The sequence below is a fragment of the Gorilla gorilla genome, chromosome 17, assembly GCF_029281585.2.
Source record: "Gorilla gorilla gorilla isolate KB3781 chromosome 17, NHGRI_mGorGor1-v2.1_pri, whole genome shotgun sequence".
Classification (NCBI taxonomy): domain Eukaryota; kingdom Metazoa; phylum Chordata; class Mammalia; order Primates; family Hominidae; genus Gorilla; species Gorilla gorilla.
In genome coordinates, this window is record NC_073241.2 from 88,144,604 (window position 1) to 88,165,917 (window position 21,314).

Sequence of the window (21,314 nt, forward strand, 5' to 3'; positions counted from 1 at the left end):
GCTCGAATTCTGCTTCATGATGCCTGCATTCACATTTTGTCTTGGATTCCAGCTGTACTGGCACTACTGAGATGCTGAAAGCTCGGGATCCCCTATAACCATGTCTTCTTCCTCACCAACCCAAGAGTACAGCTGCAGAATTGCAAAGCCAGTTCTTCAGTGTAACATGCATTTTTGATGATCGGTGTCCACCAAATTACAGGCTTTTATCTTTTTAATCTTTGGGAGTGAGAGTAGTTGACTTTTAATTTATGAATTTGTAATAAAAGCAAAAATGTCTGGAGAAAAGCGGTAAACTGGAAATTATGATTGGTGTAATTTACAATAGAAATAGGCAATTTCGAATAAAGAGCAGAAAACCATACCTAATTTATGCATGAGGACAAAATGCATACTGAAATTAAGACAAGATTGACACTGAAAGACTAGGCAGGAAAAAAAAACAGAACAGAAAAAGAAGAGAAGAGTGGTGGAAATGTCAACAGATTCCTAGTGGAAATATTTGCTCACAGCCATCAAGCTGTACAAGTTTGAAAAAGTAAGATCAACAAAATATATTACAAGGATCTTTCTGAACTGGCTCTCAACCTTTTCTTTTTCCCTCATCCCATTCTATTTATACACATCACAGTCCCAAGAATAACACAAGAAATTCTCCAAGTTTCCAAGAAGGGAAGACGGAGTGGAGGGTGCCCACCCTATCTCCAGTGGACAGCCCCTGGGCTACTCCTCTCCTGATGAGAAAATGCTCACTTCAGCCAAGTGCCGAATGGTCCCCTTTGTTTTCATGGGTATCATTGGAGAATGAGTTCCTTCATGTAAGTAAAATTTCACTGTCACTCATTAGGATGGCTAATATCCAAATAAACAGAACAGAAAATAACAACTGGTGAGGATGTTGGGAAATTGGAATCCTTGTACATTGCTGGTGGGAACGTAAAATGGCGCCATTGTTGTAGAAAACAGTAATGACGTTCCTCAAAAACTTAACCCTAAAATTACCATATGATCTAGCAATTATGCTTCAGAGTATGTTCCCAAAAGAAATGAAAGCAGGCACTGATATGGCATGGCTCTGGGTCCCCACCCAAATCTCACCTTGAATTGTAATCCCCACAAGTCCAGGGAGGGACCTGGTAGGAGGTGATTGGATCATGGAACTGGTTTCCCCCATGTTGCTCTCATGACAGTAAGTTCTCACAAGATTCGATGGTATTATAAGGGGCTTTCCCTTCACTCACACTCTCTCCTGCCACCTTGTGAAGAAGGTGACTGCTTCCCCTTTGCCTTCCACTATGACCATAAGTTTCCTGAGGCTTCCCCAGCCATGGGGAACTGCGAGTCAATTAAGCCTCTTTTGTTTATAGATTGCCCAGTCTCAGGTAATATATCAGGCAGTATCTTTATAGCAGTGTGAAAACGGACTAATACAGGGACTCAAACAGATACTTGTACTTCCACATTTCTAACAACTAAACTGTGGAAGCAACTTAAGTGTCCACTGATAGACGAATGGAGAAACACAATGTGGAACATACATACAATGGAATAGAGTTCAGCCTTAAATCATTCTTTTTTTTTTTTCTTTTTTTTTTTTTTTTTTTTTTGAGACAGGGTCTCGCTCTGTCATCCAGGCTGGAGTGCAGTGGCGTGATCTCGGCTCACTGCAACCTCTGCCTCCCAGGCTCAAGTGGTCCTCCCACCTCAGCCTCCCGAGTAGCTAGGACTATAGGTGTGCACCACTATGCCTAGCTGATTTTTGTATGTTTTTAGTAGAGACAGGGTTTCACAATGTTGCCCAGGCTAATTTTGAACTCCAGAACTCAAGCACTCTGACCACCTCAGCCTCCTGAAGTGCTGGGATTACAGGCATGAGCCACCGCGACTGGCCTAAATTGTCTAGCTTTTAATCTGCCTCATTGCATCTGACAGCTACAAACTACAACCCTTCCCTGTTCCTGAATTTTCTTCCAAAACACATCTGTAATGCCACTGCCATGCCTGCAAAGCAATGATGACTCTTCATCAGAATAGGCAGAGATTCACCTCCCAATCTGACCCCAGTCTACCTCCAATTTACCTCATCTCCTGCACCCCCATCCCTAACCCCATGCATGATAATCATAGTCTTTTTTTTTTTTTTGAAACAGAGTTTCGCTCTTGTTGCCCAGGCTGGAGTGCAATGGCACAATCTCTGCTCACTGCAACCTCTGCCTCCCGGATTCAAAGGATTCTTCTGTCTCAGCCTCCCAAGTAGCTGGGATTACAGGCGCATTCCACCACGCCGGCTATTTTTTTATGTGTTTTTAGTAGAGACAGGGTTTCATCATATTGGTCAGGCTGGTCTCGAACTTCTGACCTTGCGATTGCCTTGGCCTCCCAAAGTACTGGGATTACAGGCGTGAGCCACTGCGCCCAGCCTTTTTTTCATGACGTTAATACTCTAAGGAATGGCACAGCTCCAAATCCTCACAAATATACCTCATTCTTTGTAGTATATGTTTCTCTGCCTTATGAAACTGTACGCTCCTCAAGTCCAAATTAATTCCAACGTCACCTTGATTGGTCCCACACTGACCTCTAGCCTAAATTAATCACCGTCTCCTCAGGAGATTCAGCATATTTGTTTCTACTTTGGTTTGCATAAGGAACCAACCGGCTGTTTGCTCAGAAGGAGGCTGTGGCAGCATAGGCACTTACACTGTCATATTCAACACACTGAATTCTAGATACCTGCCTGGCTGTCTCTTCTGCTGCAGGATCAAGCCTTATTTAGTTTTCTGTCCCAGTGTCCAGCACAGTGCCTTGAATGGGGAGACACTCAGCCATCATTTACTAAATTGAAATGAATTGTTGAGAATGCATTGCAGATGCACCTGAATTGGGAGTTACCAAAAAGAGAGAAAAGAGGAAATTGTACTGGAGTCAAAGATAAATGTAATCTAATTCATATTTATGAACACAGAGATCATGTCAGCATGTGAAACTCTAGTGGATGAATTAGGGCAGCAGACCCCAACCTTTTTGGGACCAGGGATGGGTTTCATGGAAGAAAATTTTTCCACGGACCAGGAGTGGGGAAGATGAAACTGTTCCACCTCAGATGATCAGGCATTAGATTCCCATACAGAGCACGCAACCTAGATCCCTCACATGCGCAGTTCACAATAGGATTCCTGCTCCTATGAGAATCTAATGCTGCCGCTGATCTGACAGGAGGCGGAGCTCAGGCAATAATGGCTCACCAGCCGCTCACCTCCTGCTGTGCTGCCGGTTCCTAACAGGCCACAGACCGGTACCTTCACAGAAGAAACAACCTGGGCCCCTTGCCTATTGTTGGTGTGTCCCTTCCCACAGTCACACCCTCTTGTACCTGTCCCTGGGAGGAAAACACAAGGTATCAGTAAGTTTGAAATTCCCCGGCCGGGCGCGGTGGCTCACGCCTGTAACCCCAGCACTTTGGGAGGCCGAGGCGGGCGGATCACGAGGCCAGGAGATCGAGACCATCTTGGCTAACACGGTGAAACCTCGTCTCCACTAAAAATACAAAAAATTCTCCGGGCGTGGTGGCGGGCGCCTGTAGTCCCAGCTACTCCGGAGCCTGAGCCAGGAGAATGGCTTGAGCCCGGGAGGCGGAGCTTGCAGTGAGCAGAGACTCCGTCTCAAAAAAAACCAAAAAACAAAAAGAAATTTCCCATCCATGAGTTTTTCACTTTTTCATCTTCTTGGTGCAGGGAATTCCAAGTATTTAAGAAAGCAAAATGAGGCCAGGTGCAGTGGCTCACGCCTGGAATCAATCCCAGCATGTTGGGAGGCCGAGGCTGTTGTATCACTTGAGGCCAGGAGTTCAAGATCAGCCTGGCCAAAATGGCGAAACCCTGTCTCTAATAAAAAATACAAAAATTAGCTGGGCATGGTGGTACGTGCCTGTAGTCCCAGCTACTGGGGAAGCTGAGGCAGGAGAATGGCTTAAACCCAGCGGACGGAGGCTGCAGTGAGCCTAGATGGTGCCACTGCACTCCCGCCTGGCGACAGAGCGAGACCGTCTCAAAACAAAACAACACACAAAAAATTCTGTACACATCTCTTTTGTATTGCATGCATACGGATGGATGGATGGATGGATGGACACACAAGTATTTTACTTTGAATAAAAAGAAGTATTACCTTTCTTGCTGAGCACAGTGGCTCACACCTGTAATCCCAGCACTTTGGAAGGCCGAGGTGGACAGATCAGAAGGTCAGGAGTTTGAGACCAGCCTGGCCAATATGGTGAAACCCCATCTCTACTAAAAATACAAAAATTAGCTGGGTGTGGTGGCGGGCGCCTGTAGTCCCAGCTACTCGGGAGGCTGTGGCAGAATTGCTTGAACCCGGGAGGCGGAAGTTGTAGTGAGTAGAGATCATGCCACTGCACTCCAGCCTAGGCAACAGAGCGAGACTCTGTCTCAAACCAAAAAAAAAAAAAGAAGTATTGCCTTTCTTACATCTCCCACAGTCCAGAATGATGTAGCTCCATTTCTAGGCTAAACAGAAAGATGGATCTTCCTGAAAACATGATTTAAAAATAATTTCTTTTTAGGGCTGAGCATGGTGGCTCACACCTGTAATGTCAGCATTCTGGGAGGCAGACCAGCCTGGGCAACAAAGCAAGACCCCTTCTCTACAAAGTAAATACATAAATAAATTAGCTGAGCATGGTGGTACACACCTGTAGTTCCAGCTACTCCAGAGGCTAAGGTGGGAGGATCACTTGAGTCCTGGAGTTTGACACTGCAGTGAACTATGATCACACCACTGCACTCCAGCCTGACAGCTTGGCTCCTCCCTAGTGATTTCTAATGTGCATCCAAAATCAAGAACCACTGCGTATAAACAGTTCTGCAGCTTGTATTTTTGTTTTGTTTTTGTTTTTTTAACAATATGTCTTATAGATCCTTGCATAGGAATATATAAGAGTGCTCTCTTTTTAATAGCTGCATAGTATTCCACCAGGTGATAGAGTATGAAGGCATTTATGGACATCAGATAGTTCTCTTTTTTTCTGAGATGAAGTCTCACTCTGTTGCCCAAGCTGGAGTGCAGTGGCACAATCTCGGCTCACTGGAACCCCCACCTCCCAAGTTCAAGCAATTCTCCTGCCTCAGCCTCCCGAGTAGCTGGGACTACAGGCACGCACCACCATGCCCGGCTAATTTTTTTTTTTTTTTTTTAGTAGAGACGGGGTTTCACTATGTTGGCCAGGCTGATCTTGAACTCCTGACCTCGTGATCTGCCTGCCTTGGCCTCCCAAAGTGCTGGGATTACAGGCGTGAGCCACCACACCTGGCCTGATAGTTTTCAATATTTTGCTCTCACAAGAAATGCTGAAACAAATCACCTTTTATATCTATTGTTTTGCACATATGTATATACAGCTGTTGGATAAAGTCCTATAAATACCATTGCTGAGTGAAATAATAAGATCACTTGTAATTTTGCTAAATATTTATAAGTTCGCTATTTAGTTAACTACTTGTAATTTTGCTAAATCTTCCATGATAAACATTTGATAGACATTATTAAATTGTCCTATGAGGTTTATTTTTTTTCACAACAAATCAGATATGAACAATCAGAGTTTGCAAGTCCTGATTACACAGAGACATTAATCATGGATCATGCAAACTCCAGTTATCGTGTTCTATCTGCCCTCCAAAACGAGGAACAGGTAAGGATTATCCCACCTGATGATAGGATTACATTATTAATCCAGGTTTATAAAAAGTTTTCAGAGTGACAAAGTGTGATTTTATTTTAGAGACACGTATGCGAGAATGTGATTACTGTGTTTGGTTTAAATTTCAAAAAGTGACAAGAGATTGCAGAAGTGGATCATTTGTCATTGTTAGGGTTACAGTGTCTTTCCTGATAGGGCTGGTTGGCGGCTCAGTTTCTTGTTCTTTCTTGTCATTAAAGAGTTTTGTTCTCAGAAAGGAAATAATCTGTGCTCTTTGATGTGGTTCAGAAAAAAGAGACCAACACCACATTTTAAAACTCTTTGTGGCAGATCGTCCACGAGCAGCTCTTTAAGAGAAGCAGCTCACAGAGCTCTGGCTCAAACAAGAGAAGTTTTGAGAGAACATAGAGAATGTCTGACTCTGGAAGAATTTCCTCAAGAAAACACAAAAGCAAAGAATGGAAAATGCAAACACAATTATTCTTCCTCTGATGGGAATAACTTTCCAGCTCAAATGAATATTTATTTGTTTGTGTGTGTGTGTGAGACAGGGTCTCGCTCTGTCACCCAGGCTGGAGACCAGTGGCACGATCTCGGCTCATTGCAAACTCCACCTCCCGGGTTCAAGCAATTCTGCCACAGCGTCCCGAGTAGCTGGGACTATGGGCGCCCGCCACCATGCCCAGCTAATTTTTGTATTTTTAATATAGACAGAGTTTCACCATGTTGGCCAGGCTGGTCTCAAACTCCTGGCCTCAAGTCACCTGCTTGCCTTGGCCTCCCTAAGTGCTGGGATTACAAGCATGAGCCATCTCCCCCGGCCTCAAGTGAATCATAACTTTGAGGCTATGCCAGAAGCTGAAGACAGTAAATCAAGCACTAAATTAGAAACACACTCTTTAGATGGGCACAGTTGCTCATGCCTGTAATCCTAATGCTTTGGGAGGCCAAGGCCGGAGTATCACTTGAGCCCAGGAGTTCGAGACCAGCCTGGGTGACATAGAGTGTAGAGACCCCATCTCTACAAAATAAATAAATAAATAAAAAGTAAAAAAAAAAAAAAAAAATCAGCTGGATGTGGTGGTTCACTCCTGTAGTCTCAACTACTTGGGAGGATTGCTTGAGCCCAGAAGTTTGAGGCTGCAGTGAGTTATGATCACACCACAGCACTCCAGCCTGGGTGACAGAGCCAGACCTTGTCTCTGAAAAAATAAATACATAAAAAGAAACATGCTCTTGCACAAAAAAGTATTTTGCTTTAGGAGCAAAAATAGACACCTTTTGGATGTTTCCACATTTTTATACGATTGAGGATTCCACTCTATAACATGTCTCTCTTCTCCTTCCTTCTTGAATTCTCCTTTCTCCTCCTCCGCTGAGAGAGAGGCAACAGACAGACGCAAAGACAGATACTTGGAGATACAGAGGGAAACAGAACAGATCTTCTGGCATGACATGTTTTTAAAATAGCTGTCAGGATGTGCTGAGAGAAATGGACCATCATAAAATAGATCATTTTTATGTCAAATGAGTGTTACGATATGTTTATATTTCTTTTTTTTTTTTGAGGCAGAGTTTCACTCTTTCACTCAGGCTAGAGTGAACTGGCATGATCTCAGCTCGGTGCAACTTCTGCTACCTGGGTTCAAGCGGGTAGCAGAGGTTGCCTCCTGAGTAGCCTCAGCCTCAGCCTCAGCCTCCCAAGTATCTGGGACTACAGGCATGTGCCACCACGCCTGACAAATTTTGGTATTTTTAGTAGAGCTGGGGTTTCACTATGTTGGCCAGGCTGGTCTCGAACTCCTGACCTCAGGTGATCCACCCGCCTTGGCCTCCCAAAGTGCTAGGATTACAGGCATGAGACACCATGCCCGGCCAGATATTCATATATATATACACACATATATATACGCACAGATATATATACACACACACATATATATACATATATATACACACGTACACATATATATATATATACACGTACACATATATATATATATATTTTTTTTTTTTTTTTGAGATGAAGTCTTGCTCTGTCGCCCGGGCTAGAGTGCAGTGGTGTGATCTTGGCTCACTGCAACCTCCACCTCCCGGGTTCAAGCAATTCTCCTGCCTCAGCCTGCCGAGTAGCTAGAATTACAGGCGCGTGCCACCCTACTAGGCTAATTTTTGTATTTTTAGTAGAGGCGGTGTTTCACCATGTTGGCCAGCCTGGTCTTGAACTCCTGACATCAAGTGATCCACCTGCCTCGGCCTCCCAAAGTGTTCAGATTACAGGCGTGAGCCACCGTGCCCAGCCTCCTGTATTTCTTGAAGAAATTCGAGCATCAGCTTTTGAATTGTATCAGTTGAAGTTCTGTGATAGAAAGCAATAGAAATTGACTCATGAATGTAAGCCAAAAAAGGTTGTTTCAGTGACACTGAGAAGCCCACAAAATTAAAAGCAGGAACCAGGACAGGTCTGGGAACCACAGTGGCAGAGGCCTCTAAGAAACTTCTGTTGCGGATCTTGCTATCCAATGATTTATTCAAATTCCCAGGAAAAGTAATCTGATTGCATTAGCTTCACCACGTGCCTACCTCTTGTGATCAGGGGCTGAGTCTGACACCAGCAAGGGGAGAGGGAAGTTGAGAAATATCATGGCCATACTGCAAATGCTGCCCCCCAAATCACTCAGTAATTTTTAACCACGCATATTGGATCTGGGTAAATAAAAGTGCTATATTGAGATGCTAATCACAGCTATATGACTTTGCTCTTCATGAAAATGGGTAGAGGCTGGGTGCAATAGTTCATGCCTGTAATCCCAGCTCTTTGGGAGGCCAAGGTGGGGGGATCGCATGAGGCCAGGAGTTCAAAACCAACCTGGCCAACCTGGCAAAAGCCCATCTCTAATAAGAATACAAAAAATTAGCCAGGCCTGGTTGCACACGCCTATAATTCCAGCTACTAGAGAGGCTGACTCACGAGAATCACTTGAACCCAGGAGGCAGAGGTTGCAGTGAGCCAAGATCGTGCCTCTGCACTCCAGCCTGGATGATGGATTGAGACTGTCTCTCAATAAAAGAAAATGGGCCTGGCGTGGTGGCTCATGCCTGTAATCCCTGCACTTTGGGAGGCTGAAGTGGGTGGATCACGAGGTCAGGAGATCGAGACCATCCTGGGTAACATGGTGAAACCCTGTCTCTACTAAAAATACAAAAAAATTGGCCGGGCATGGTAGCACGCACCTGTAATCCCAGCTACTCGGGAGGCTGAGGCAGGAGAATTGCTTGAACCTGGGAGGCAGAGGTTGCAGTGAGCCAAGATTGTGCTACTACACTCCAGCCTGGGCAACAGAGCAAGACTTTATCTCAAAAAATAAAAAGAAAAAGAAAATGGGTAGAAATCTTGATTAGGATTAGACCTGGACAAAGATATTTCCAAAAGTCCCTTGTGAAACTGAAAAGTAATGAACATGTTTCAGTCTTCAGACAGTGTCTATCATTTTTTTTAAGTGTTTAAAAAGTAATGTGCCAATCTTTGTACTCCTATGTTCATAGTAGTACTACTCACAATAGCCAAAGGATAGAAGCAACTCAAGCGCCCCTCGTTTCTTCCATTCATGAATGAATAAACAAAATGTAGTGCGTACATACAATGGAACATTCAGCCTTAAAAAGGAAGGAAATTCCAACACATGCTCCAACATTGATGAACCTGGAAGACACGATGCTAAATGAAATAAGCCAGACACAGAAAGGCAAAGAGTGCACGATTCCACTTGTGTGCAGTATCTATGATAAAATAGTCAAATTCATAGAATCAAAGAGTGGAATGGTGGTTGCCAGGGACTTGAGTAGGAGGCAGGGGGGAATTATTGTTTGATGGGTACAGAGTTTCATTTCATTTGTTGTTGTTCTTTTGTTTTTTTGGGTTTTTTTGGAGACAGAGTCTTGCTCTGTTGTCCAGGCTGGAGTTCAGTAGCGAGATCTCGGCTCACTGAACTCCACCTCCCAGGTTCAAGCGATTATTTTGCCTCAGCCTCCAGAGTAGCTGGGATGACAAGCGTGCACCACCACACCCAGCTAATTTTTGCACTTTTAGGAGAGACGGGAGTTTCGCCATGTTGGCCAGGCTGGTCTCAAACTCCTGACCTCAGGTGATCTGCCCACCTTGGCCTCTCAAAGTGCTGGGATTATAGGCGTGAGCCACCGGGCCTGGCCACATTTTTTTTTTTTTTAAGGCTGTGGGCAATAGTAGAGATGCCTGCAGCACAACTAAGGAGGGTGAAAAAGGAGGTGGGAGGACTATTGTCAGACAGCCTTCCTATACCATGGATTTCTGCAATGGATTAGTTTGGCTGATTCCAAGTATCATAGTTGGTCATTCTTTAATTTATAGAATAAAAAAATCCATGAGTTCTAAAGGAACATTTCAAAGCCAGGAAAAGACTTTTTTAAATGTATGTTACAAGTCTAGCTGGTAATCCGAAGCCCTCCTGCATTGACATGGGCTTTCCTCTCTGAGTTGCTCTGCAGAGCCCAGGAAAATAATAAAACCTTTATGACCAAGAGTACTATTTCATTTCCTTTCTAAACGAAACCCGTGAAAGGCCACCCATGCTGGCTGGTGTGGATGCAAGCGAAACTTAACTGTAAATTGAAGCAACTATATTTCTTCTGCCTCTATGTTGAAAAAGCAAACAAAAAAAGAATAAAACAAAAATGAATATAATTTAAATATACAGCAACTGCTGGTTTTCATCTTAATAATTTACAGTTGATGAAGCTGGGAGGTTATCTATTGGTTTTTCATGTGGTTAGTTTCAAAATATGACTTATTCTCTCCAGGCCATGGCTTTCTGGCTTGTTCAATTTACTTCCCCCAGTTCTTCGGCCCCTCTTCTGCACAAATGCCCTCCCAGCCCTCAAAGGCCCTCCCCGCTTCTGAAACTATCTCCCACAACCATCAAGATTCTTTCTAGGCTGGGTGCAGTGGCTCACGCCTGTATTCCCAGCACTGTGGGAGGCCGAGGTGGGTGGATCACCTGAGGTCGGGAGTTCGAGACCAGCCTGACCCATACGGAGAAACCCCATCTCTACTAAAAATACAAAATTAGCCGGGCTTGGTGGTGCATGCCTATAATCCCAGCTACTTGGGAAGGCTAAGGCAGGAGAATCGCTTGAACCTGGGAGGTGGAGGTTGCAGTGAGCCGAGATCGCGCCATTGCACTCCAGCCTGGACAACAAGAGCAAAATTCCGTCTCAAAAAAAAAAAAAAAAAAAAGATTCTTTCTAGAAAGACTTCTATAGAAAATTTTTTCTAGGCTGGGCACAGTGGCTCATGCCTGTAATCCCAGCACTTTAGGAGGCCAAGGTGGACAGATCACTTGAGCCCAGGAGTTTGAAACCAGCCTGGGCAACATGGCAAAACCCTGTCTCTTCAAAAAATCCAAAAATATTAGCCAGGCATGGTGGTGCTCACCTATGGTCCTAGCTTCTTGGGAGGCTGAGGCAGGATTATTACCTCAGCCCAGGAGGTCGAGGCTGCAGTGACCTCCGGTGATTGCACCACTGCACTCCAGCCTGGGTGACAGAGTGAGATCCTGTCTCAAAACAAAAACAAAAACAGAAAAAAAAAACACACGAAAATCTTTTCTGGAAAATCTTCTTGGACCCCTTCAGATCTCTTCCTCCAGTGAATTCTGTGACACTAATTACTTTTTTCCCCCCATGATACATAGGGCTTTGGGCTATGAAAGTATAATTTTCAAAAAGATAAAAGCCTGACTCTCATACAAACGTAGAATGAACACATGTCAATTATGTATGTAACTAATTCACAAGGGTGCCAGGAGGATGTAAAACTAGTTCAAAGGAGAATTCAAAGAACAGAGGTCTATGTAGTCAGACAGGAAAGGCAGCCAAAAATAAGCTTTTTTTTTTTTTTTTTGAGACAGAGTCTCGCTCTGTCGTCCAGGCTGGAGTGCAGTGGCACAATCTCGGCTCACTGCAACCTCCACCTCCTGGGTTCAAGTGATTCTCCTGCCTCAGCCTCCTGAGTAGCTGGGACTACAGGTGTGTGCCACCACACCCAGCTAATTTTTGTATTTTTAGTAGGGACGGGGTTTCACCATATTGTCCAGGCTGGTCTCGAACTCCTGGGCTCAGGTGATCCGCCTGCCTCAGCCTCTCAAAGTGCTGGGATTACAGGCATGAGCCACCACGCCCAGCCAAGAATAAATTTTCTAAATCACAGGCAAAATTGGTTAATGTCCTAACGGGCAATAGAACGGTAACCTTCCAAGTTATCTTGGATACTCTTGGAAATCTACTAGCTAACATGTAACTTGAGAGAATCTGAGCCTTCATCATTAGTAAATAGCAAGAAGACAAAAGTATATCTCCCAGTATTAAATAATCCTTGGGTGGGCTCTGGGCTAGATATGCTCCAGTATGATATTGAAATCTCCCAGTATTAAATAATCCTTGGGCGGGCTCTGGGCTAGCTATGCTCTGGCATGATATTGAAAGATATGCAGGAGTCCTTTCAAGCTTATATCCAAGTTTTTGGCTAATTTGCCTTCACTGGGTCAATCACCCCATTTCATAAGAGGAAATAGAAGTCTGGAGAGATTAGTTTACTTGTCTGAAACCACACAATTGGTAGGAGCTGAGCTAGAACATGAAACTAAGTCGGTGTGGCTATAGCTTATGCTTCTCCAAATGCATACTAAAGGGTTAGAGATCCGCAGCCAGTGGAGTTAGCAGAGAACACGTCTCACTTGTGTGTGCACGTGGGAATCCAGGGGATATGAAATTTTTTTTAACCAGGGGATAAAAAACTGTTTGTTTTTTTGAGACAAGGTCTTGCTCTGTCACCCAGGCTGGAGTACAGTGGTGTAATCACGGCTTGCTGCAGCCTAGACTTCTGGGGCTCAAGCAATCCTCCCACCTCAGCGTCCTGAGTAGCTGGTACTACAGGCATGCACCACCATGCCCAGCTAATTTTTTTATTTCTTGTGGAGATGGGGTCTCAGTATGTTGCCCAGGCTGGTCACAAACTCTTGGGCTCCAGCCATCCTCCCGCCTCAGCCTCCAAAAAGCTGGGATTACAGGTGTGAGCCACCATGCCTGACCGACAAATGCTTACTGATTGTCATGAAAGTCCAGTGGCCTAGCTAGACTACCTTTCAATACCACTGGTGAGAAACAACAGCTTAGTAGTATATAACTAGCTGATCTTACGTGCCATTTAGCAAAAGAGTTAAATGACTGTATGTTTTATTTTATTGGCTAGATTGTAATTTTGAGGCCAGGTGTTTGAGACCAGGTATTTGGAATTCACACTTACACAGTAAGTATTTGCTGAGTACTATCTGTGGCAGATTACATTGCCTCTATTTTTTTTTTTTTTTTTTTTGAGACGAAGTTTTGCTCTTCTTACCCAGGCTGGAGTGCAATGGCACAATCTCGGCTCACTGCAGCCTCTGCCTCCTGGGTTCAAGCGATTCTCCTGCCTCAGCCTCCCAAGTAGCTGGGATTACAGGCACGCACCGCCACGCCTGGCTAATTTTGTAGTTTTAGTAGAGACGGGATTTCCCCATGTTGGTCAGGCTGGTCTCGAACTCCCGACCTCAGGTGATCCGCCCGCCTTGGCCTCCCAAAGTGCTGGAATGATTACAAGTGTGAGCCATCTCACCCAGCAGATTACATTTTTTAAAGGTAGCCACACCTACATATTTATCCCACCTCACATGCCCTTCCTACACCCTTTCCAGGGAAAGGAAACCCAGGTTCCCCCACTGCTTGTATCTGAGCAGTGACTGCTCTAAGGGAACACAGCAGAAGTGATGCAGTGATGCTCCCTGATTTCTGAGGCTACGTAGTAACCATGAGGGAGGAAAATAGGGTTTAGACAAAGGGAACCTAAGGCAGATTCACACTGGCTTCCTAGAACTAAATCAAAAGGAAAACCCCAACTTTCCGCACCTAAGCAATGAAAGGACAGGAGGCTACTCCCTTTGCAAACCCTGCCCCCTTTTATCTGTGTGACAGATGGAAAATCAAAAGTACCTCTGATTGGTTGCTTTCTGCAACCAATCAGACTGACTGTGGGCCACTACTTCATTTACATAGGGTGTAACCAAGTGTGTCCGGAATAATCCGTGAGTTCTTGGTCTTGCTGACTTCAAGAATGAAGCTGTGGACCCTCGCGGTGAGTGTTACAGTTCTTAAAGATGGTGTGTCCGGAGTTTGTTCCTTCAGATGTTCAGATGTGTCCAGAGTTTCCTCCTTCTGGTGGGTTCGTGGTCTCGCTGACTTCAGGAATGAAACTGCAGACCTTCACAGTGGGCCTTACAGCTCTTAAAGGCAGTGCATCTGGAGTTGTTCCTTCCTTCCAGTGGGTGGTCTTCCTGGCTTCAGGAGTGAAGCTGCAGACCTTCGCAGTGTTACAGTTCACAAACGCAGCAAGGACTCAAAAAGTGAGCAGCAGCAAGATTTATTGCAAAGAGCAAAAGAACAAAACTTCTACACTGCACAAGGGGACCCAAGCCGGTTGCCACCACTGGTTCGGCAGCTTGCTTTTATTCCCTCATCTGGCCCCACCCACATCCTGCTGATTGGTCCACTTTACAGAGAGCTGATTGGTCCATTTTACAGAGAGCTGATTGGCCTGTTTTGACAGGGTGCTGATTGGTGCATGTACAATCTCTAAGCTAGACACAGAGTGCTGATTGGTGTATTTACAATCCTCTAGCTAGACAAAAAAGTTTTGCAAGTCCCCACTAGATTAGGTAGACACAGAGCACTGCCCCTGGGGAGGCAGGTGAGGCCCTTGGAGAATTCCAGCGTGGTGTTGGAGGGCCGGCAGTGCTGAGGGACCCAGCGCACCCTCTGCAGCTGCTGGCCCTGGTGCTAAGCCCCTCACAGCCGGGGTGCTAAGCCCCTCACTGCCTGGGGCTGGCAGGTCCGGCCTGCAGGGCCTGCGGAGCCCACGCCCACCCGGAACTCATGCTGGCCCGCGAGCGCCACGCGCAGCCCCGGTTCCCGCCTGTGCTTCTACTTCTCACACCTCCCCGCAAGCAGAGGGACCGGCTCCGGCCTCAGCCAGGCCAGAGAGGGGTTCCCACAGTGCAGTGTCGGGCTGAAGGGCTCCTCGAGCATGGCCAGAGCGGATGCTGAGGCCGAGGAGGCGCCAAGAGCAAGCAAGGGCTGCTGGCACGTTGTCACCTTTCACAAGGAACCAATGGGAAACCTTTAGAGGGTATTTAAACCCCAGAAAATTCTGTAAAGGGGCTCTTGAGCCCCTATGCTGAGCCGGTTCCCACCTTGTGGAGTGTACTTTTGTTTTCAGTTCCTTTTGTTGCTTCACTCTCTCCTTGCTTTGTTTTTGCGTTTTGTCCAATTCTCTGTTCAAAACGCCAAGAACCTGGACATCCTCCACCAGTAACCAAACGGTTATAGTATCACCTGGTTCTCTATCTTTTCCTCTGTCCGGATGCTTGCCCTTTGAACCTAACCACCACATTGTGAGGAAGCCCACTTGGAGAGACTCTGTGTGGATGTTCTGACCAACGTCCTTGGGCCACCAGCCAGCAGCTCCATGTGACGAACCCCAGACATGGGAGTGAACAGGGCTTCAGATGATTTCAGCCCACACTCTTCAAGTCTTCCCACGGAGGCCCAGACATCGTGGAGCAGAGGTCAGTTACCCCTGCTGTACCCTCTCTGAATTCCTAACCCACAGAAACTAAGAGACATAATAAATGACTTTTGTTTTGTTTTAAGCTACAATGTTTTGGAGTCACTTCTTCCGCAGCAATAGGTAATTAATACACCAGCTATGTTCTTGGCAGGTTGGCATTGCTGGTTTAACTTTTCATCCGCAGTTCAAATGTAAGCGTCACGAGGTTTTTTAATTCCAACTTCGCCAAGCCATGAATTTGACCCTTGCCAGGAGCAGGGGCTCACGTCTGTAATCCCAGCACTTTGGCAGGCTGAGGCGTGAGGATAGCTTGAGCTCAGAAGTTCAAGACCAGCCTGGGCAACATAGCAAGGCTCCTACCTACAAAAAAAAAAAAAAATTAGCCTGGCCTGGTGGCATGTGCCTGTAATCCCAGCTACTTGGGAGACTGAGGTGGGTGGTTTGAGCCAGGAAGCTGTGTTCTTGCCACTGCACTCCAGCCTGAATGACAAAGAGAGACCTTGTCCAAAAAACAACAACAACAACAACAACAACAAAAAACTCTGCTAAATGACATTTCAGCAACTGTTCCAGCCAATGCATAATGACATTTTATAGGGAACTGCTTTGCTAGAGGGGAGATGTGCACACTTGTAGCATTATGAAGGTCTCCGGAGGTATCCCTTTAAGCTCTCAACAGCCAACCGTGCTTCTTTATGTTTTCCCAAGGCTCTGAGCTCAGAAGTTCCCAGCCTGTGAGGTATGAGAGTTTCCCAAGTCTTCTGCCAAAGAACCTCAGTTCAGGAGAAAAATAAACTCAAGAGTCCTCTGATTAAACCAGTCTTTATTGCAGTCTGACTTGGAGCTTTTGGCCTTAGTGGCAAAGAAGGTGATTAAGTAGTTTTCCCAGGAATAGGCCTAATTCAGCTAAAGTGGACTTTCAGGAATATTCTGTTTAAGAGCATGAGCACATGCTACTACAAAGAGCTGCTTTTGTTTTGTTTTGTTTTTGTTTTTGAGACGGGTGTCTCACTATGTTGCCCAGGATGGCTTCAAACTCCTAGGCTCAAGAGATTTTCCGAGTAGCTGGGACTACAGGTGTGCACCACTGCACACGGCGCTAATCCCATTTTACTTATCCACGTGTTTATTTACTGTCTCCGCCACTAGGATGTTGTATTAGTCTGTTTTCACGCTGCTGATAAAGGCATACCTGAGACTGGGCAATTTACAAAACAAAGAGGTTTAATGGACTTACAGTTCCACGTGGCTGGGGAATCATGTCGGAAGGCAAGGAGGAGCAAGTCATGCCTTACATGGATGACAGCAGGAAAAGAGAGCTTGTGCAGGGGAACTCCTCTTTATACAACCATCAGATCTCATGAGACTTATTCACTATCACAAGAACAGCAGGGAAAGACTTGCCCCCATGATTCAATTACCTCCCACCGGGTCCCTCCCACAACACGTGGGAATTCAAGATGAGATTAGGGTGGGGACACAGCCAAACCATATCAGATGTGAACTCCATGCCAGCAGGAACCTCTGTTTTTTCACTTATATATCTCTGGTGCCAAGAGGCTATCAAATAATAAGGGCTGAATAAATAAATGATCCATTTTCACGTACTTTTAGGTCATTGTGTAAACATGCTACTGCTACTACTACTAATAATAATATCAATAATACCAATCTGGGCAACATAGCAAGACCTCGCCCCTACAAAAAAAATCAAAAACATTTGCCAGGTGTGGTGGCGCATACCTGTGGTCCCAGTTATGTGGGAGGCTGAGGTGAGAGGATCGCTTGAGTCCAGGAGGTTGAGGCTGCAGTGAGCTGTGATCACATCACTGTACTCCAGCCTGCATGACAGAGCAAGACCCTGTCTCAAAATTAATAATAATATCAACAGTAACAACTGTTTCATATGGTTAAAATAAAGAGATGGTCAAAAGTATGATTTCATGAATCACACAGCTTATTGCCATACAAAGTTTTTTTCTTTATCGAAATGCTAAACGGGGAAGAATAAAAATCTCACAGAGGCCGGATGCAGTTCACACCTGTAATCCCAGTACTTTGGGAGGCTGAAACAGGCAGATCATCTGAGGTCAGGAGTTCGAGACCAGCCTGGCCAACATGGTGAAACCCTATCTCTAATAAAAATACAAAAATTAGCCAGGCATGGTGGCGGGCACCTGTAATCCCAACTACTCAGGAGGCTGAGGCAGGAGAATCACTTGAACCTGGTAGGTGGAGGTTGCAGTGAGCCGAGATCACACCATTGCACTCCAGCCTGGGTAATAAGAGTGAGACTCCGTCTAAAAAAAAAAAATTACACTTGATAGATGAAGTACATTAAAAAAAATTACACTTGATAGACGAAGTCACATAGTGAGTAAGCTCCAACTTCGAGTCCAATTGTTAAAATGGAGTTGCCCAATTAGGATGGAGGCAGTCTTCTGTGGATGCAAAGTCTAATCAATGTTGAGGTGTAACTTTCTAGGAGAGGTTCTAGGAAGAGATGGCTTGACCAATGCAGCAGAGATCCATGACAACACACAGGCCCCTCAATGCCGGGGGCGGGGACAAAAATTATCTCATCTAATTCTCACAGTTGTTCTATGTAGATATTACTACTCTGCCCATTCTACAGTAAAGAAGTCGAGCTTTAGAGATAGTACAAGTTGGATATTCCTAATCTGAAGATCAGAAATTTGAAATGCTCTAAAATTTGAAACTTTTTGAGACTGACAATGCTCAAAGGAAATGTTCATTGGAGCATTTTGTATTTTGGATTAGTGATGCTCAAGTGGTATAATGGAAATATTCTAAAATCCAAAAAAATCTCTAAAATCTGAGACACTTCTGGTTTCAAGCATTTCAGATAAGGGATGCTCAATCTGTATTTTTCCTCAAGTCACATGATTGCAAGCAAAACTAAGCTCAGGCCTGACTCGAAAGCCAGTTTTCTTTTCTTTTAATTTCTTTCTTTTCTTTTAGATGGAATCTCCCTGTGTTGCTCAGGCTGGTCTCGAACCCCTGAGCCCAAGCGTGCATCAGCCTCTCCGTAGCTGTGATTACAGGCATTGAGTCACCACTCCTGGTAAAGCCTATTTTCTTAAAGTCATACAATGCTGTCTCCCTGCCTAAAAAACAGTTTGGAAATCACTGCTCTAGACAGAGAAGCCACTAATCTTTGTTGGTTCATGATGAAGCACTGTACTTGGCAATGGAAATACCACGTGACCTAGCTCTGGTTGTATCCTATATATATTTTTTTTGAGACAGAAGTCTCTTGTCCCCCAGGCTGGAGTGCAATGGCACGATCTCGGCTCACTGCAACCTCTGCCTCCTGGGTTCAAGCAATTCTCCTGCCTCAGCCTCCTGAGTAGCTGGGATTACAGGCGCCTGCCACCACGCCCAGCTAATTTTTGTGTTTTTAGTAGAGACAGGGTTTCACCGTGTTGGCCAGGCTGGTCTCCAACTCCTGACCTCAGGTGATCTGCCTGCCTCGGCCTCCCAAAGTGCTGGGATTACAGGCGTGAGCTCCTGGCCACTTCTGATACTTTGAATTTTCCATCTGCCCAGCAGGAAAGGGGGAGGGGTTTGCAGTAGCCTCTGGTCCTTTTGTTAGTTAGGTGTGGAAAGTTGGGGTTTTCCTTTTGATTTAGTTCTAGGCAGTCAGCATTAATCGGCCTTGGGTTCCCTGACTCCAGACCCTATTCTCCTGCCTCAGGACCAGGCAACTAGAGGCCACTGCTACAGACCCAAACCCTCTGGAATTATTTAAGATATCCAACCCTAAACTGTTGACTCTGCCTGGCCTGGCCTTTCCTGAGGAAAACTCCAGTACACGCCCTGGCTTCGGCTTTCCCCTCGCTCCCACTTCCATCTCCAGACCAAAACCTGGAGCTTCTCCTGTGGCCCTGTGTGGCAGGGTATGCCACCTTCTCTCAGGAAATCTCTCAGATAAAAGCCATCTGTTAATGACATTGGCCTCTCTGTGCCATCACTCAACCATGTCCACAAATTCGAATCCCACAGGTACAAATTTCAAAACACGGGACACCCTGAGTTAATCAGGGGAGAAACTGATTTAGGAGGCTTCCTGCAGAACTGAGTTGATGGTTTCCAAAACTCCTTTTATTCTATCACAGTAATACCTTCATAGTCATATGCACTCATTTATTTGTTTCAGCTCAACTTGGAACCTGCAAACTCTGAAACAAGATATTAAAATCAGTTTTTTAAATATGGAACTATACCCATCAAAGTATTTCCTACTCTATTTCTTGCCTCATTCAACATCTTCTTGTCGATTGATTCATGTAACTGCCAAAGCCCAGAGTATTTCAGGAGCAGAGACTCCTTAGTTTCCAGAAATATTTTTCTCATGGTTCCCATTAATAAATTTTAGTGGCGGCTGGGCATGGTGGTTCACGCCTGTAATCCCAGAAATTTGGGAAGCTGAGGAAGGCAGATCACTTTAGGTCAGGAGTTCAAGACCAGCCTGGCCAACATGGCGAAACCCCATCTCTGCTAAAAATACAAAAAATTAACCGGGCATGGTGGCGCATGCTTGTAATCCCAGTTACTCGGGAGGCTGAGACAGGTGAATCACTTGAACCCAGGAGAGGCAGAGGCTGCAGTGAGCCAAGATCACACCACTGCACTTCAGCCCGGGCAACAGAGTGAAACACTGTCTCAAAAAAAAAAAAAAAAAAAAAAATATATATATATATATATATATATAGGAGCACACAGGCACCTAGAGTAAACATTATATTCGCTGACCTCCCTGGCAGCCATGTGTGGCCATATGGCTGAGTTCTGACCAATAGGATGGATGGGTGCAAAGTCCACGTGGCTCACAACCCATCTCTTCTCTCTTCCTCATTGTCCCTTCTTTTTTTTATTTTTTTTTTGGAGATGGAGTCTTGCTCTGCCACCCAGGCTGGAGTGCAGTGGCGCGATCTCGGCTCACTGCAGGCTCCACCTCCCGGGTTTACGCCATTCTCCTGCCTCAGCCTCTGGAGTAGCTGGGACTACAGGTGCCTGCCACCACACCCGGCTAATTTCATTGTCCCTTCTTGCATCCTGGATGCTGGGAATGCTGATGCCACCACATTGGACCATAAGGACTGGTTCCTGAAAACTTCTGGGAGCAGATTGCTTATGCTTCAATTTGTCATCTTGTTAAACAACTGTTAGCTGGGGTTTTCTGCCACTCGCAGAAAAGCCAAATCATTACTAATTCAGTGGCAAATGGTGTAAGTGAAGCAAGCACTCAAGGAGGTGGCAGTGAGTGACAAAATTAATAACAACATGGCTTAGCTGAGATTGCATCCTAAGGACAAGAAAAGCAATAGTAATAATGGCTTGCTTTTTATAGTGCTTTATAATTTTAACATACTTTCAAATGTCTTTTCTCTTTTGATCCTCATAATAACCTCCTTGGCCAGAGAAATAACAGGACTTTGGTGCTATTCTCCAAGCTGAAAGCCATCCTCTTCGGCCCTGAGGACACAGCTTTTTCTGCCATAACTCACTGTCTCCACTGGCTCAATTAGCCAATTAGTGGCATGGTAGAGGGCTGAGATGTTACTTTTTAGTTTCCAATAAAATTCTCAAGTTGGTTTCAATTCTCCTTATAATGATGATAAAGTCAAAGCTCAGAGGAACTGAACGATGGCCCCTTAAAATTTATATTTTGAAGCCCTAACTCCCAATGTGAATGTATTTGGAGATTGGCCCTCTTTAAAGAGGTAATTATGGTTAAATGAGGTTACAAGGGTGGGGCTTAAGGCAATAAGACTGGTGTGCTGAAAAAAAGGGGAAGAGGCTGGCCACAGTGCCTCATGGCTGTAATCTCAGCACTTTGGGAATCTAAGGCAGGGGTTTGAGACCAGACTGGGCAAC

General features: G+C 45.2%; 1 long non-coding RNA gene and 1 other non-coding gene across 2 annotated transcripts; one reads left to right on the forward strand and one right to left on the reverse strand.

Annotated features, from left to right (window-relative positions):
- The first annotated feature begins 623 nt into the window (after positions 1-623).
- LOC115931407 (uncharacterized) lies at positions 624-21,037 on the forward strand. The gene is made up of 3 exons (XR_004067903.2): positions 624-818; positions 18,396-18,498; positions 20,858-21,037. It is a non-coding gene; the product is annotated as an uncharacterized lncRNA (long non-coding RNA).
- On the reverse strand, positions 5,600-5,733 carry LOC115931475 (U8 small nucleolar RNA). The gene has a single exon (XR_004067960.2). It is a non-coding gene; the product is annotated as a U8 small nucleolar RNA (small nucleolar RNA).
- Positions 21,038-21,314: the final 277 nt, after the last annotated feature.